This window comes from Gouania willdenowi, chromosome 12, assembly GCF_900634775.1.
Source record: "Gouania willdenowi chromosome 12, fGouWil2.1, whole genome shotgun sequence".
Taxonomy (NCBI): domain Eukaryota; kingdom Metazoa; phylum Chordata; class Actinopteri; order Blenniiformes; family Gobiesocidae; genus Gouania; species Gouania willdenowi.
This window is the reverse complement of record NC_041055.1, coordinates 3,369,739-3,385,782: the sequence shown is the minus strand read 5'-3', so window position 1 is coordinate 3,385,782 and position 16,044 is coordinate 3,369,739.

The following is a 16,044-nucleotide window of genomic DNA, read 5'->3' as shown; positions in this document are numbered from 1 at the left end:
GTTTAGTCTTTTGTAATGTTTTGTAGTTTAGAGGGTGGATGCTGGGCCGTCGGCCCTGCAAAGGCTTGGCCCAGTGTCCTTCCTACTTTTGTTTAGTTTGGCCAGGATCTCCAGTTCCTTTTAGTTCATTCTGTTGCTACTTTTAATATTTTTGTTAATAAACACTTTTGATAATCGTTCCTTCTGTGTTTCGCGTCCTGTTTATGTTGAGGCCTCTCAAGCCATTGGTATAACATCCTAGAGGGGGCTGTAACAGCATTAACCAAATCTTGTGAGTTCTGCAGATGTTCATATAACAGAATAAAGTAAAATCAGGAAAACTCACCAAAAGCAGAATTAAACAAAGGAAAACAATCAAACGATCCAGGAGGAAACAAAGGAATTGACAAACCGGTGATGGTGACGGACTACATGACTTATTAGCCTTTTCACACTCTGACTGGAAATGTCACTTGTCCCATCAATGGAAGTCCCCCCCGGGAGTCTGTGTGGTGTTCCAGGATTTCCCAGCTGGGGGTGAAAAGTACAATTTTTCGGGTTGAAAAAAGTGTTAATTTTATTTAAAAAATGGAACCAACTGAAAGCCGTGGTTCCCCAAGTCCCGGATAGAGTCCAAAACGGACCCCTGGTCCACTGTTCCTTCACCCCCGGAAGTGTTTAAGTGGCGGCCATGATAAAGAGCGTCAGAGTTCTCTTTAAGCTCAGGAAAAGAGGCTCAATGCTTCCTTTATAACCTCCTTTAGCCTAGGAAACACTGATGCATTCTTTACCAAAGGAGACGAGATAATGCTGACCCACAATTCCTTGCGGCGACAACATTTAAAGGGAAACGCAGTGTGAGCAACTATTCTCAATGTGACGTTCTTTTAGTTTCACCTTTTGTTCCTCGTTGCCTGGTAACCTCTTTTCCTTTGATTTACAGTCAAACCATGTGATTTTTGAGATTATATCAGCGTAAAGTGTTATAAATGTGGATTTAGTCCATTTTCGGAAATTTGTAGTTTTTTCACTGACCTTTTGTCACTAACCTTCGCGGCCGTCAGATTATTACGTCACCCAGTGGAAGTGCATCTGACTGTCAAAACAAACGTGATGGCCTTTCCCTAACTCCTCTCTTAACACCTTTCCTTAACCCCGTGATGTCATCCACGGGGTTAAGGAAAAGTGGATAGGAAAGGAGATAGGAGGGAATATTCGGACGCAGCCTTACTTCCATTGTTAACGTTTTAACACCTCTGGACCTCCAGGCTGCACATGCGCAGTTTTTCCAGGGTGTGAAAAAACATCGGAGCTTTAATTCCTCTTTAATTCAGAATAAACGTTAAATCTTCTTTAAACTGACCATGTAAACACTTTATTCCTAATGTGAACTTTATTCCGAATTAAACTTAAATCTGAAATAGGTAGCTGGATTATTCCGAATTTTGTTCCAAATTAAATAATTCCTCTATATTGTATACTCTTAATTCCGCTTTAAGTTAATTCCGGTCGTTCTGCGTATGCGTGACTTGATGCAATGACGTGCTGGTGATGACAGTCAAAGATGGCGGCCCGGACTAGAGTCGAGCCTATTTATTAAATAAGAGCCTTAAAAAACATGGATATAAAGAAAAGAGTGGATGAACAGAAGAATAAACATGTGGACATTCACACGGACTCATTACGCACACACGGACCTTGATCGGAGCATGAAGCACCAGAGATTCACTAATGATGCACGGATCATTATAAAGTTCATTTTTCTCTCACCGTCCTGTATAGTGGAGGTAGAGCAGCTGTTGCATTAAACGCTGGCTTTGATTGACCAAAGTACGGACTTCTATCTCCTTCCGCTCCGCGGGTGAAAGTGAAACCTTGTGTTATTGTTGAGCTGCTGCTTCAAAACTATCAAAATAAAAGTGAAAACAGTTCCCATGTGGTCTTCTGTGTTGGAGCTGAAAAGAAAAGGTTTGTGTTCTGCTGCTACTTTCTTCTTCTTCTACTCTTAAACATGTTCATAAATGATTCCTTACCCTTTTAGCACCAAAAGAATATCTGTAATATTACGTGAATATCTGTAAAAGTCACGTTTTTCTATTAGCTCTGTCTGCTAGCATAGCATCTCTTCTTCACTGCAAGAATTTCTGCATGCCAACCGACCACTGGGTTATCAGCGCCCTCTGCTGGTCCAAACAAATATCTGACATAAATCAGTGCAATGACTTTTTTTTTTAAAGTTCAATTGTTAAGGCACAAAATACATTTTCAGTTGCACTTAAAAATAACTATTATGCAGTTTTGCATTGTTTACTATAGAACCAGAATTAAAATTAATAGGCTTCTTCTTCATTTGTATTATTCCTTTATTTATTTCATTCAAGATTTATTTTTAGTTAAATTGCATTGTTTTGAATAGTTTATCAAGGGATTCTTTTGACAATGAAAATAAAAGGAAAATAATACAGTATTTTCTAGTTTTTTTTTTTCCCAAAAAAAATAATGAAATATTTTTCAGTCATCATTTGACTACAGTCCCATTTTGTGAAATAAATCGTGAGAGCATCGTATCGTGAACCCAGTACCGTGAATCGAATCGTATCGGGAGTTGAGTGAATCGTTACATCCCTAGTATAAACATATCTGAGTTGGTGCACCAGTCAGTCAGTGTCTAAGTAAGTAATTATGTAAGTAACTTAGTTACGAGTTAACTTAGTAACTAATTAAGTGTTTGAGTCACACGTTGTTGATCATCTTTTCATCTGGACATTTGGTAACAGTGTAGTTAGTAGTAGCGCTGCAGGACTGAGTGCTGACTCAGCTTTAACAGATGATGTAACAAATGATACACAGATGAGTTAATGATGGTTTCCTCACAAACACAGTGTGGAGCTGAGATCATCTGAGAGGACTTAATAAGTCCCTCACAAACACTGATCCAATCATTAAGAGGATAATAAGAGTGTGATACTCATTAAGCTTTAAGTCTGGGAATTAGCTGCTCGCTAGGAGATGAGAGCGTAATTACAGTCACACACACACACACACACACACACACACACACACACAGCTGATAATAATTACACTCTGTTCCTCTCCGTCACATTACTGTCTGCTGCACGTCAGCGTTAGCATCATTGCTACATTAGCGTTAGCTGCTCAAATGTTCCATCAGAGCTTTGAACATGATTTTCTTTTGTTGTCGTTGACAGTTGTGAACAGTTTGATAACTCAAAGATACTCAAAGGCAAACGCAGTGCACTGTGGGTAATCGGGGACAGGCTACACCTGAGTGGAAACACACTGAGACAAGGGGTGCAATAAAAAAAAAAGAAACTGACCCACACAGACAGAGGCTGGGTTTCCGTTACAGATTCTCCCAAAATAAAAGCCATATTTATAAATGTCAACAAGGTGTTTTGAACGTGTTTCCACTGAATGTTGTTTTGGGCAGGAGCCCCGCAATGCCCGTGAAATCTCACCCCGCGTGACTTTAGCGCAGGAACACGGACGCTCCAAACAACATTCATAACACTCCACATTATTTTATTGTTTCACGCTTAATGTGGCAGTAATACTAAGAAATTTCCCGGTCTCCTCTTCTGTCTACACGTACTGCGTCATGTTTACTCGGAGAGAAGTGGTCATGTGACCAGGTAAGGTACGCCCTGTGATGTTTATTTGCAGAAATAGCGTTTCCATCGCGCTTTTGCAATATATTTCAATATTGAAATGTCTGAAATACCTCCTTATTGAAGCGTAAACACTTTTTTGCGATATTTGAGTGTTTTTTCGAAGCTCAGGTGTTTCCATTACCAGTTTTTATGTCATACTAACGTACTACCCAAACTAAGTCTGATGTCAAAATGAGCATGGTGTGACACGCTACGTTTTAATCTGATTGGTCGACTATGAGGTGATGAGTTTAATTGTGGTCTGGTCATTTCATTTGTTGTAGTTTCAAAATGTCTGTTGATCATTTTCAAAAAAAATAAATAATTAACTCAGTAATGGTTGGATGCAGATATGTAATAAATGACTTCTTTTAAAATGTACTTAAGTTCAACTAAAATTACTGATTTAGAAATACACTCAAAAAAGTCCAAGTACCCATAAAAGCAACTGAATTAGAGTAATCCGAGTACTTGTAATCCACTATTTTCACCTCTGGTATGTAGTGTGTTCACATTAGATAGAATTAAAAGATTGAAATACCTGGATGTAAACTATATGGGGACATTATTTAAGTATGCACGGTGGGCACACGAGTCTGTGAGCGGAACGTAAAATTGTCCTGGGACCGGCTTCAAGCTAAAACATCCACTTTTCAAAACAAAAGCATGTCTTTTTGTCTTCTATTAGTTTTTTAACACTTTTGTAAATAGGGCTTTTATTTTGAAGTTAACTGGAAGTTTTGTCAGTAGCACAAAGGAGGGTCTCTGAAAATCTCTGAAATGTCAGCGTGAAATGTGTTTCCGTGAGTTTTATGGATGAAATGAGCACATGTTGATATTCTACTTGGTCACTTTCTCACTTCAAATGTTTTCAGAACTTTCAAAGTAAAGGTGGAGAATCAACAGAGATATTTAGCCTCAGTGTGATTCAGGTTTTTGTCGTTGTAGGTTCCAAATGCATCTTATAGTGTCTAATAGACAGTATATACTCACTGACTTTGTAGTGTGTAGTATAGTGACATTTACAACACAGACGGAGACACAGTTTCATGGAGGCGTGGCCTCCCAACCAGGACATCAACCCCGGGTCCTCACACTATAAACAGCTCTGTTTTGGTCTTCATCATATTTACTGTCATCACAGCCTCGTTCATCATCACACACTGAGCCGCTCTAAGTGGGCGGAGCCTCGCTGTCCTCTGACTGATTATTCTCCTGATTTTCGGTTCCTGCTGCTTCTTACCTTGAACTCTGCGGAGCAGCTGAAACATTTCCTCAGGAATTGGTGCCGACCTGATTTATGGGCCTTATTGCGCCGTATAATTAATTTTATGCATATGACTTCCCTCACAATTACCGAGCAAACCGATTGGAGAAGTTCACTGTGTAGATGAAGACATCAGTAATTGATGCTCCGCACGAGGACGGAGAGCGTCTGCTGAGGACGGGAACGTCAGGGAAAGGGCAAACCTTCAGTGTGTGTGTGTGTGTGTGTGTGTGTGTGAGACCCAATGCTAAATACAGACATCCTCCAACAAGAAACAGTTCTGTGATTTATAGAACTCAGTTTACAGAGCTTTACTTCATCTTGAAACTAAAAGCACTTTAGCTCTTGGTGTATCAGATTAACTAGTGATCATTATAACGGGTGACTCTTTAATGTTGTCATCTAAACACAGTGGTTCTCAACTTTTTCAGCCCACAACCCCTAAAATAAAGGTTCTAGAGAGCGGGGACCCCCACTGTAGCTGAAGGTGGTTGAACACAGACATGAACATTGAAGAACAGTCATGTGGAGACAGAACCATCTATAAGGGGGAATAAAGGGGAGAGATTTTTGGGGTCCATCCATAAAGTCAGTAAAATGATGGTCTATTGTTCTATGAATCTGTGATAACCACATTTATTTATTTATCTGAATAATATCCACTGTTATCCAGGAAGTTTATTATTTTTATAGTCATCTTAAAGATGGAAATCCTTGTTTTAATCAGAAATAAAATGGGTTAAAAGTGACCAAAAATGGTGGAAAAGGTGGTGAAATGGGATTTTAAAAACCAGTTGAAAAGTGCAAATTAAAGTGGCAAAAAAGTTTCAAAGTGTCAATATTGGCTTAAAAGTGGCAGAATTTGAGGGGGGGGGGGGGGGGGGGTTACCGCCTTCCTTCTTTTAAATTTCCTCATTTAAAAAGTTGGAACAATTAGTTTAAACTGGCAAATAATGGGCATGACAATAATGAGTCAACATATGTGACATTGGGTGAAAAAGTGGTGGAAATGGTTTAAAAGTGCAGAAAATGTCTTGAAAGTAAAAAAAATTGCAGAAAATGCATTCAAATTTGATGAGGTGGCAGAAATTGGAGTAATGTAGAAAAAATGCATTAAAAGGAGCAAAGATATGTCAAGAAAAAGTGATAAAAATAGATTAAAATATGGCAAGTTTGGTGTAGTTTCAGAAAAAGGGTAAAATTAAGCTAAAATGGGCTTAAATTTAAAGAAAAAAATTCTTAGTTTCTTGAAGGCATCTGACGACCTCCTCCCAGTGTCTTGCAAACCCAAATGGGTCCTGACGCCAAGGTTGAGACATCTCTGTCCTTAGAGCCAGTCACAGGATAACATGATGACCAGTCAGACTCTAACATCAGGAGCTATGTATGTCTGATCACGCCATTCATTCAGCACACGCGCGCACACACACACACACACACGCAGAGAGCTGATTGGCTCAGAGGGCGGGACGACAACAACTCAAACATGTTCAGGTTGTTGTTGTTGTGTATTTTGCAGTGCAACACACTATCTCAGGTGTTACACTAACACTGTACATCAGGTAATGAAGGATCCTGAGCCTCTGATTGGCTGAGGTCCCGCCCCCTGCTCCCAGCATGTTGCAGTGATCTGGAGAACATGAATAATGTAGCCGGCACTAAAGGAGGTAATCTAAATGCACACGTATATTCTAATCTTCCACAGGCCGCTGTGCTCGGCTGGATTAATCCACAGCCTCTCCCAGTGCGACGCAGGATAATCATTCCCAGATTAATCCCTGACAAGAGCCGCCGCCTCGCCGCACACGCCCACAACTTTTCCCCGCTGACCTTTAGCTCGGCGACACTTTCATTTGGGTCCCCGCGCTTCTGTAAGTCAGCGAGCAGGGCAAAGTGACCCCACGGTGGGATTAAACACAGACTGATCCCAGTCAGCGTTATCCAAGGAATACACGTTTAACTCCAACTCAACACGAGCTGTGATGGAAGTGTGGAGGGAACAGGAATATCAGCTGATGAACATTTGGTCTCTGGTGTGTTTTTGGACTAATCATGTCGTTGTGTTAGCATGTTGCTATACATCGTTGGTAAGGTAGTGATTAGCGACGCCTTGTCAGGTTTAAAGGTTTCCTGTAACTGCAGCTTTATAAAATCATACATAACACCAGAGGTTTGGACCTGTTTACACGACAACATGTAAGAAAAAACACTAAAGTTTCGTTTCCATTTTTGTTTCCAAAAAGTTCCACATTCACATGGCAACGTTTTACAAATGATCTCTGTTTACATGAGATCGCTGGAAACATAAAAAAACTATGTAGTAAACATGCCAGGCCAATAGATGGTGGTGTGGTTTACCAATGAACCAAAATAAGCTCATGCACAGAGACACTTCCACTGAACACCAGTAAGAGTTTAACTGAATTTCCCCAACAAAGTGTTGATTTACTTCACCATCACTTGGATTAATGAGACGTATTTCATCTCTGCACCAGATTCTGATCACCATCACAGTGCATAAGCTCTGGTCAGGCTTAATATTTATCTTTTTAACACAGACTGTGGTTGGACTCAGCTCGGACACTGCACGGTGAATCAACAATCAGGTGATGTTTGGATTAGCGCGAGAAAGTTGCACAAACGTTTGCTGAGCAGGTGAATGGAGGCGGTCCTCTGGCACATTAAAAAATTCTGTTAAAAAAATGACTGTTTTTTGATTCTTGAACAAAAACGGAAACAGAAGCAAAATGTTGTTGTGTAAACAGGGCCTTAGTTACTTTCCTTGTACACGCAGCGTGTGGAGCCACCAAATTGTTGTGTCACATACTTTCTCAGCCCACCTGCTTATGACTATGTCTACTTTATTATCAGTCACACTATTTTTATCATCTTTCAATGATGTGGATGAAAAGTTTTGGTTTTGGTCTTACTTCACCTTGAATGTGTGAACACGTCTGAGATTTATCATTATTTACTTTTTCTTTAAAGGGCCCATGTTACACTAAATTAACTTTTCTGTGCTTTAAACATGATAAAGTTCTATTAGGGCTTCAAACACATGCTCAAAGTGTTTTTTTCATTGATTCCATCAATCATTAGTTAGAGGGTGATTTTCTCCTTTCTTACCACAGGGTGAGCCCAAACACCTCGCTACAATTTGATGACACCTTCCCACTTTGATGATGAATTTGACAGAGCACTGAGCTGGAGAAGCCACGCCTCCAGGAAGCTCTATGCCGTGATTGACATGTAAATAGACACGCCCACGAAGGTGAGCATTTCGGGATCCTTCGAGCAGTGCTATGTATGTATTTTCTACAGTCCATGTATGTACCGGCAAACGCCCCGCCCCCACGCTCTGTCTCGTGTTTATAAAGCAGCATGAGCTCGGCTACGTCACCGTGTGGGGAGGAGGAAGTCAGTGTCCCGTCTATAGACACGCCCAATCATGAATATGCATAAGTAGGACGCAAATCAGCCTGTTTCTGTAGAGTTGCTCAGAAAGTGACTTTTCAGAGGCTAAAACTCTGGAAAACAGGCGAGTTTGTGAAAATAAACCTCAAATATAATGTTTTTAGAGTTCTTAGAACAAATGGAGAAAAATAGCATGACATGTGACCTTTAAAGCAGAGGTGGGCAACTTATATCACAGTGGGGCCACAAAAATGTTGTTTGTTTGATCAAAGGGCCACATTGTGTACATGCATGTCAGCATTTAGAATAATGACTAATCTGAGCATTAATACAGGAAAGAACAAAGTGTTTTTAATAGTCATTTTTAGGTGTTTTTCCTGTCATTGTGTGCATGTTTGTTGTTGTCTTGCTTGTTATGATTGCATTTTGTGCATTTCTGTTCTTTAGTGTATTTTTCCTGTAAAATATGTTTTTGAAGTCATATTGTGTATTTCCGTTGTCGTTTTGCTTGTTTGTAAGTACTGTGGGTTTGCTAAGTAATTTTTTGTGTTTTTCTTGTCTTTTACTGTATTTTCCTGCAATGTTTTTAATCTGTTCATGCTTTTTTTTGTATGTTTCCGTCATTTTGTGTTTACTTTGAGGGCCGCATAAAATTAGACTAAGGGCCGCATGTGGCCCCCGGGCCGCCAGTTGCCCATGTCTGCTTTACAGTCATCTTTTTGTAAAGGGGACACATTATGCTATTTTTCACCCATCTGAATTTGTTCTAAGAACTCCAAAAACATAGTATTTGAGGTTTATTTTCCCAAACTCGTCTGTTTTTCAGAGTTTTAGCGTCTGAAATGTCACTTTCTGAGCAGTTATAGAATCGGGCTGTTTAGGGGCCTACTTATGCATATTCATTAGTGGGCGTGTGTATAGATGCTGACTTGCCTACATGCCTCGCTCTTTTACGAGGTAGATCAGTGATCACCAAAGCGATTTTATTTTTGCTATCCACACACTGTTATTGTTTTCAGTCAAAAAACTGCACATTACAGTAAAACACATGGTTATTGCGGCTATTGTTGTTGTGAGTCCGTCTCAGCACTTCTAAGCTGCTAAGTTCTTCTCCTCCTCTGCTCTTCTAACTACAGGAATACAGTAGTGCATTTAATGTGATAATCATTTGTTTTGTCCAAATACGTGAGGTCAGCGATACAAGGTGATATAACAGGTACTAAAAATGTGTCTGCTCCCTGATCCAACACCGAACCACAAGATGCACTAGAAACCACAGAGTGGAGTACACCTCCACATGAACATGACACTCAACTTACATCATTTGTGTTCAAAAACACTGCAAAAGTGGATTTTTCATAATATGTCCCCTTTAAAACATTATTTACATTGTTATAAGGTTTGAAACACTTAAACTACACTTTAGTTTTGAGGTGTGGAAATGTGTTCAAATGTAAACAAATATAAATGATCAATAATAATAAATCACGCAAACAGTAGAGTTTGAAATACTAAACACGGTCAGTAATTCAATTTCCTCCTGGTATGATCTAAGCCATACATACATCGGTGAAGGGTGAAGAGGTGGGTGGGGTCGACTGTGTGTGTCTCTGCTTGTGTATTGGTTGAGGTTACAAGGTGCAAAACATTTAAGTTCAACATTTAGATTTAATATTTAACATTTAGATGTATATTTAACATTTAGATTTAACATTTAGATTTATATTTAACATTTAGATTTATATTTAACATTTAGATTTAACATTTAGATATAAGATTAAGCATTTAGATATGATATATAACATTTAGATTTAGATTTAATATTTAGATTTAGATTTAACATTTATATATAAGATTTAACATTTAGATTTAAAATTTAGATATAACATACACCATTTAGATTTAGACTTAAATATTTACATTTAATGCTTCTTTTTTTTTTACCTCTATATATGTGGTTAAATGTTGTGTTAAAAGTGAGAAGTGAAGTGAGTGAAATGATCGCAAAACAAGGCTAAATAAACAAACTCTCCTAATATATTAACATATATATTAACGCTCTCAGAGGCATTTGCGTGAAATGTCTACGCATTGCGCACTGGAAAATGGTTATTACACAATTATTACACAGTTATTACACAGTTATTACACACTTTGGAGAGAGACTGGGTTGATTTTAGGCTGAAAGTCTGCAGGAAACGGTTGTTAATGAAATGCTCATTAAATCATTTCCTGGTAATCCAATTAATGACTAGATACTAATCATTGAGCCCACACACACACACACACACACACACACACACACACACACACACACACACACACGCGCACACACACACACACACACACACACACACACACGCACACACACACACACACACACACACACACACACACACACACACACACACACACACACACACACACACACACACACACACACACACACACACACACACACAGCTAATGTCATTGTGTCACTAATTATGCATTTAATTCAGTTATTAAAGGCTAACAGCTCCCAGAGTGCAACATTCCCCCATTCATCCCCCAGACTCATCTCATTACACAGTGTGTGTGTGTGTGTGTGTGTGTGTAGGACACTGGGGGCCAAAGTAGGATTTATGATGAGACTAAACAAGCTGCCCCCTACAGGTGAGCTGAGAAATGTCTCCAATAATATTCATTATTATTTTTTATAAAAAGTAAGAAAAAGAGAGTGAGGGTATCAACTCTAATAGAGCCACCAACAACAACAATGATAACTACAACAATACAATAAACCATGGGTGTCAAACTCAAGGCATGCATCCAATTTGGCCCAGAGGACATAGTAAAAATTACACAGAAAACATTCATTATTGTGTAAATATCTAAAATTCACCAACTTCACAGTATTTTTAGGGGCTTGTATTTTTCCTATTTTTCAACAAATCTTGCAATTTCCAAGAAATAATTCTACAAAATCCCTCTATAATACACATACAATTTTACATGAATTGAACTGATATTGAAAATTTGGGAAAAATAATGTTAAGTCGTTCATTTTTCCCCCACCTAAAATCCATGGCCAGCTTGAGGTCAAACTGGTCCATATTTGACCCCTGAACTAAACTGAGTTTGACACCCCAGCAATACACTGACAACAATGATCCACAACAACCACAGAAAGCAGCGAAATAAATAAATAAAAACATGAACCCATTATTAATTATGAATATCAGACTGAGACTTATCTGAAACAGTAGCTGACCGTGGCAGGTTTCCTCCTCAGATGTCCTGGTAGTGAGGTGATGGAGAAATTACAAATGAATGATTTACAAAATAAAGCCATCTACAAAAAAGACAGTTAAATAAAGTATAAACTAGAAGCAGGATCAGAGACATGAGGACACAGAGCTTCAGCAGTGGAAGGTGATGATCTGATGAAGAACACCTCTAACGCACACTGACCAGACAGGAAACCAAACACAAAACCAACGACAAACCACAGAGTTTTACCCCCTTCACCGACAGGAACAGAAATAACTATACACTGCAACACAACTTTACTAAAGAAACACACAAGTCAACATAAACCTCAGAACATCATAGACAGTTTCGGATAACATAATCCCGCCCCTTTAGCCTTTGAAACCGCTCAGCCAGCGCTGCTACATGCTAAGCTAACCAGAAATGTGGGAGTAGTTTGCTACGTGCTAAGCTAACCAATCATATGGGACTGGTGGCTATGTGCTAAGCTAACCAAACGTGAATTGGTGACTACGTGCTACTGCTAAGCAAACCCAAACATGCGGACTGGTGGCTACATGCTAAGCTTACTAAACATGGCCGACTGGTGGCTACATGCTAAGTAAACCAAAAATGTGGGAGTCGTTGCTACTTGCTAAACTAACAAAACATATGGACTGGTCGCTACATGCTAAGCTAGCCAAATATGTGGGACTGGTTGTTACATACTAGGCTATCCAAAAATGTGGGAGCAGTTGCTATGTGCTAAGTTAATCAAACATGCATACTGGTTGCTACCTGCTACGCTAACCAAACATGTGGACTGGTCGCTACATGCTAAGCTTGCCAAATATGTGGGACTGGTTGCTACATGCTAAACTAACCAAATATGTGGGACTGGTTGTTACATGCTAAGTGAGCCAAAAATGTGGGAGTAGTTGCTACCTGCTATGCTAACCAAACATGTGGGACTGGTCGCTACATGCTAAGCTAACCAAACAATGTGGACTGGTCTCTGGTATGGAGTTCCTTCCCAGTCTGAAATACACAGAACACAAAGATTCATCTTCAAGTTCCTACTCCCTCACCTTACACAACATGTTTTGAAGAAATATGAAACGGACGCTGCCCTGAGAGACATGGAGGAAACATTTTTCATCCTTCACTAAAAATATGGAAGATATTGGACTGCAAGGCTGGTTTGAGGGCTGGTTTTGAGGACTTGGCGTCGGTTTGTACTGACAGTGAAGGTTGTAGTCACAGGGAGGACGAATGCTCTCTTCCTGATGGTTTTAAGTGAATTAGCGAGCGGCGTGGTGGCGTGGAGGTTTGCCTGATTGGGAGCTTTGTGAAATCTGGTTAAGAGCAGCTTTGTTACGGCGTTGTAATGGAAGCTCATCACCATCCTGATTCCTGAATCTTTGATTGTCATGAGGAATTGGATTAAAGGATAAAGTGTCCCATTAAAGACTTCAGGAAGTGAAGGGCTTAGTGGGGGCGCTGGGAGGGGCTCGACCCTGCTTTGCATACACGAGGAGAGCTGAAAGTCAGCCGTGAGCGTCCCAGCCCGTCCACTTCAGTGAAACTAGAGCAGATACCTGGACGCACAGAACGTCCACTGTGTGTGTGTGTGTGTGTGGTTGAGCTACTGGTGATTGGCGGAGGAGATATGATGTTTATCAACAGGAGAGAGAAAGAAAAGCTTATATCTGTGTGAAGCTGTTTACACTACGTTCGTTTTTCTTCTGTTTCCAAAAAGTTCCATATTCACACGGCAACGTTTTCAAAACTATCTCTATTTACATGAGACCTCAGTAAACATAAAAAAACGGAGTATATATGCCAGGCCAATAGATGGCGGTGGGATTTTGCAATGAACCAAATATAAGCGCATGTGCAGAGACACCTAGGCTGCGTCCAAATATTCCCTCCTATCTCCTTTCCTAGCTCCTTTCCTATCCACTGTTCCTTCATCCCAGGAAGTGTTTAAGTAGAGGCCATGATAAAGAGTGTCCAAATTCTCTTTAAGCTCAGGAAAGGAGGCTCAATGCTTCCTTTTTTACCTCCTTTAGCCTAGGAAACACTGATACATCCTTTACCAAAGGAGACAAGATAATGCTGACCCACAATTCCTTGTGACGACAACATTTAAAGGGACACACACACCAGAGCACTTACGGAAACTCACGATGACCGTCAAGTAACTGAGATAAGTCACCAAAGCAATAACATGCCTTGAACAACTTTAAATAAATAATGGAAAACCCTTATTATATGTAAGACATTATCAGATTATAACTGACATAAAACAGACACTCTGTGGATCAAGAAGAAGGGATCAGAGACATTTTTATCCACATTATGTTTTATTTATACATAATTCATATTAGTGAGTGTGAGCAACCATTTTAAATGTGACATTTTTTAGTTTCACCTTTGTTCCTCGTTGCCTGGGAGCCTCTTTTCTTTTGATTTACATTCAAACCTTGTGATTGTTTAGATTATATCAGTGAAAGTCTATGTGCTTTATACAAAAAATATTAATGTCATGGAAAAGTAGATTGTTCTGTTCCTCACCCGTCTTCCTTCAAACCCTTGGACCTTGTTTTTGTTCGTTTATGAGCTGGAGGCCCAACTTATGTGAAAAAAAAAAAAACTCTTGAAATTGTTTAAATTGTGGGCCCTGAATCTGTAATCTGTGAAAGTTTAACTTTTTGAATGGAATTATGGAAATTAAACAACTTTTCCATGATATTCTATTTATTTTTGGAAAGGGTCTGTATATATATATATATATATATAAATAAATGTGGTTGTATTTCATTTTCTGAAATTTGTAGTTTTTTCACCACGGCAGACGTCACAAACCTTCGCAGCCGTCAGATTATTACGTCACCTAGTGGAAGTGTGTCTAATTGTCAAAACAAATGTGATGGCCTTTTCCTAACTCCTTTCCTAACACCTTTCCTTAACCCCGTGACATCATTCACGAGGTTATGGAAAAGTGGATAGGAAAAGAGATAGGAGGGACTGTTCGGACGCAGCCTTTGTCTGAACACAATTAAGAGAGCTTTCATGAGACCTACAACGTTAGAAGAAACCTGAATAAAGCTGATCTCTCTTTAATCCATTAGTGCCGACACTATTCACAAGCCTGGGTGGTACAAAGTGCGTGACACACACAGTTTCTGTTCCCTGTTTACACGGAGACGGAGAGGGAAGCGTTTTGAAAAACTTCCACTCTGGAGCACGTTCTTAATTTTTAGGCTCCAAAACGCTGTTGCTGTGTAAACGTGTAAACAACTTGAAAACGTTGTCCTCTAATCTGAAGCTAGCAGTCGACTAAACCTATCAGAGCTGAGGTTCAACAACAACAACAACCATCAACAAGCTCACACATGGTAGATCATCAGCACATTTTTCAAAATAAAAGAACTTTATATGTGTTAATGATCATCTCTGACTCCATGTAAACAGGTCCATGACCCTCTGAGCCAAAGAGTGTGGGTGTGCATGTGTGTGTGTGCGTGCCTATAGATGTTCATATGGGTGTGTGTGTGTGTGTCTATAGCTGTTCATATGGGTGTGTGTGTATGTGTTTGTTTTAAATGGATTCTGCAGAAAGGAGCAAGTGGTATGAATATGTAGTGTTTTCAAAATAAAAGCCCTGAGCAGCCAATGTGGGTGTGTGGGTGCGATGGCGTGCAGCAGTGTTCCCACCCTCTGACAGCTGTCAGACGGGGGCGGAGCTTCTTTAACCACTGACTTTCTTTAACCAAACGCTGCCATCTGTGGAGCTTTTGTGTTCAGCTCCTCCTCCGTCTGTGATTCACACACACACTGATTTATTCATTAGGCCACACACACACACACACACACACACACACACACACACACACACACACACACACACACACACACACACACACACACACACACACACACTCCCTTTATTCACCTCTCGGACCTCCCACAGTCCAGCTGTCGCTCTCAAGACCCCAACACACACACACACACACACAGTGTTAGACAACTACACACCTCACTGACGCACACTCACAGTAACCAGCTGAACAGGTGAGAGGGTGAGAGGGTGAGAGGGTGAGAGGGTGAGAGGCTGAGAGGGTGAGATCTGGAGGGAAAGAAGAGCAACAAGTGAGCAGAAAAAAGGAAACGATGGAATGTGATCCAAGCAGCTGAGTGTTTATTTCAGTGTGATAAGATGAACTAATGAAGGGATGACGTTTCCATGAAGTCATGTCTGTTAGAGCAATGGTTCTCAACCTTGGGGTCAGGACCCCATTTGGGATCGCGAGACACTGGGAGGGGGTCGTCTTACGCCTTAGGGAAAATTAGAATATTTTTTGAACAAATTGAGCCCATTTTTGCTTATTTTTTACCATTTTTCTGCAACTACACCAAACTTGCCATATTTCAACCTATTTTCATCACTTTTTCTTGCCATATTTTTGCTCCTTTGTA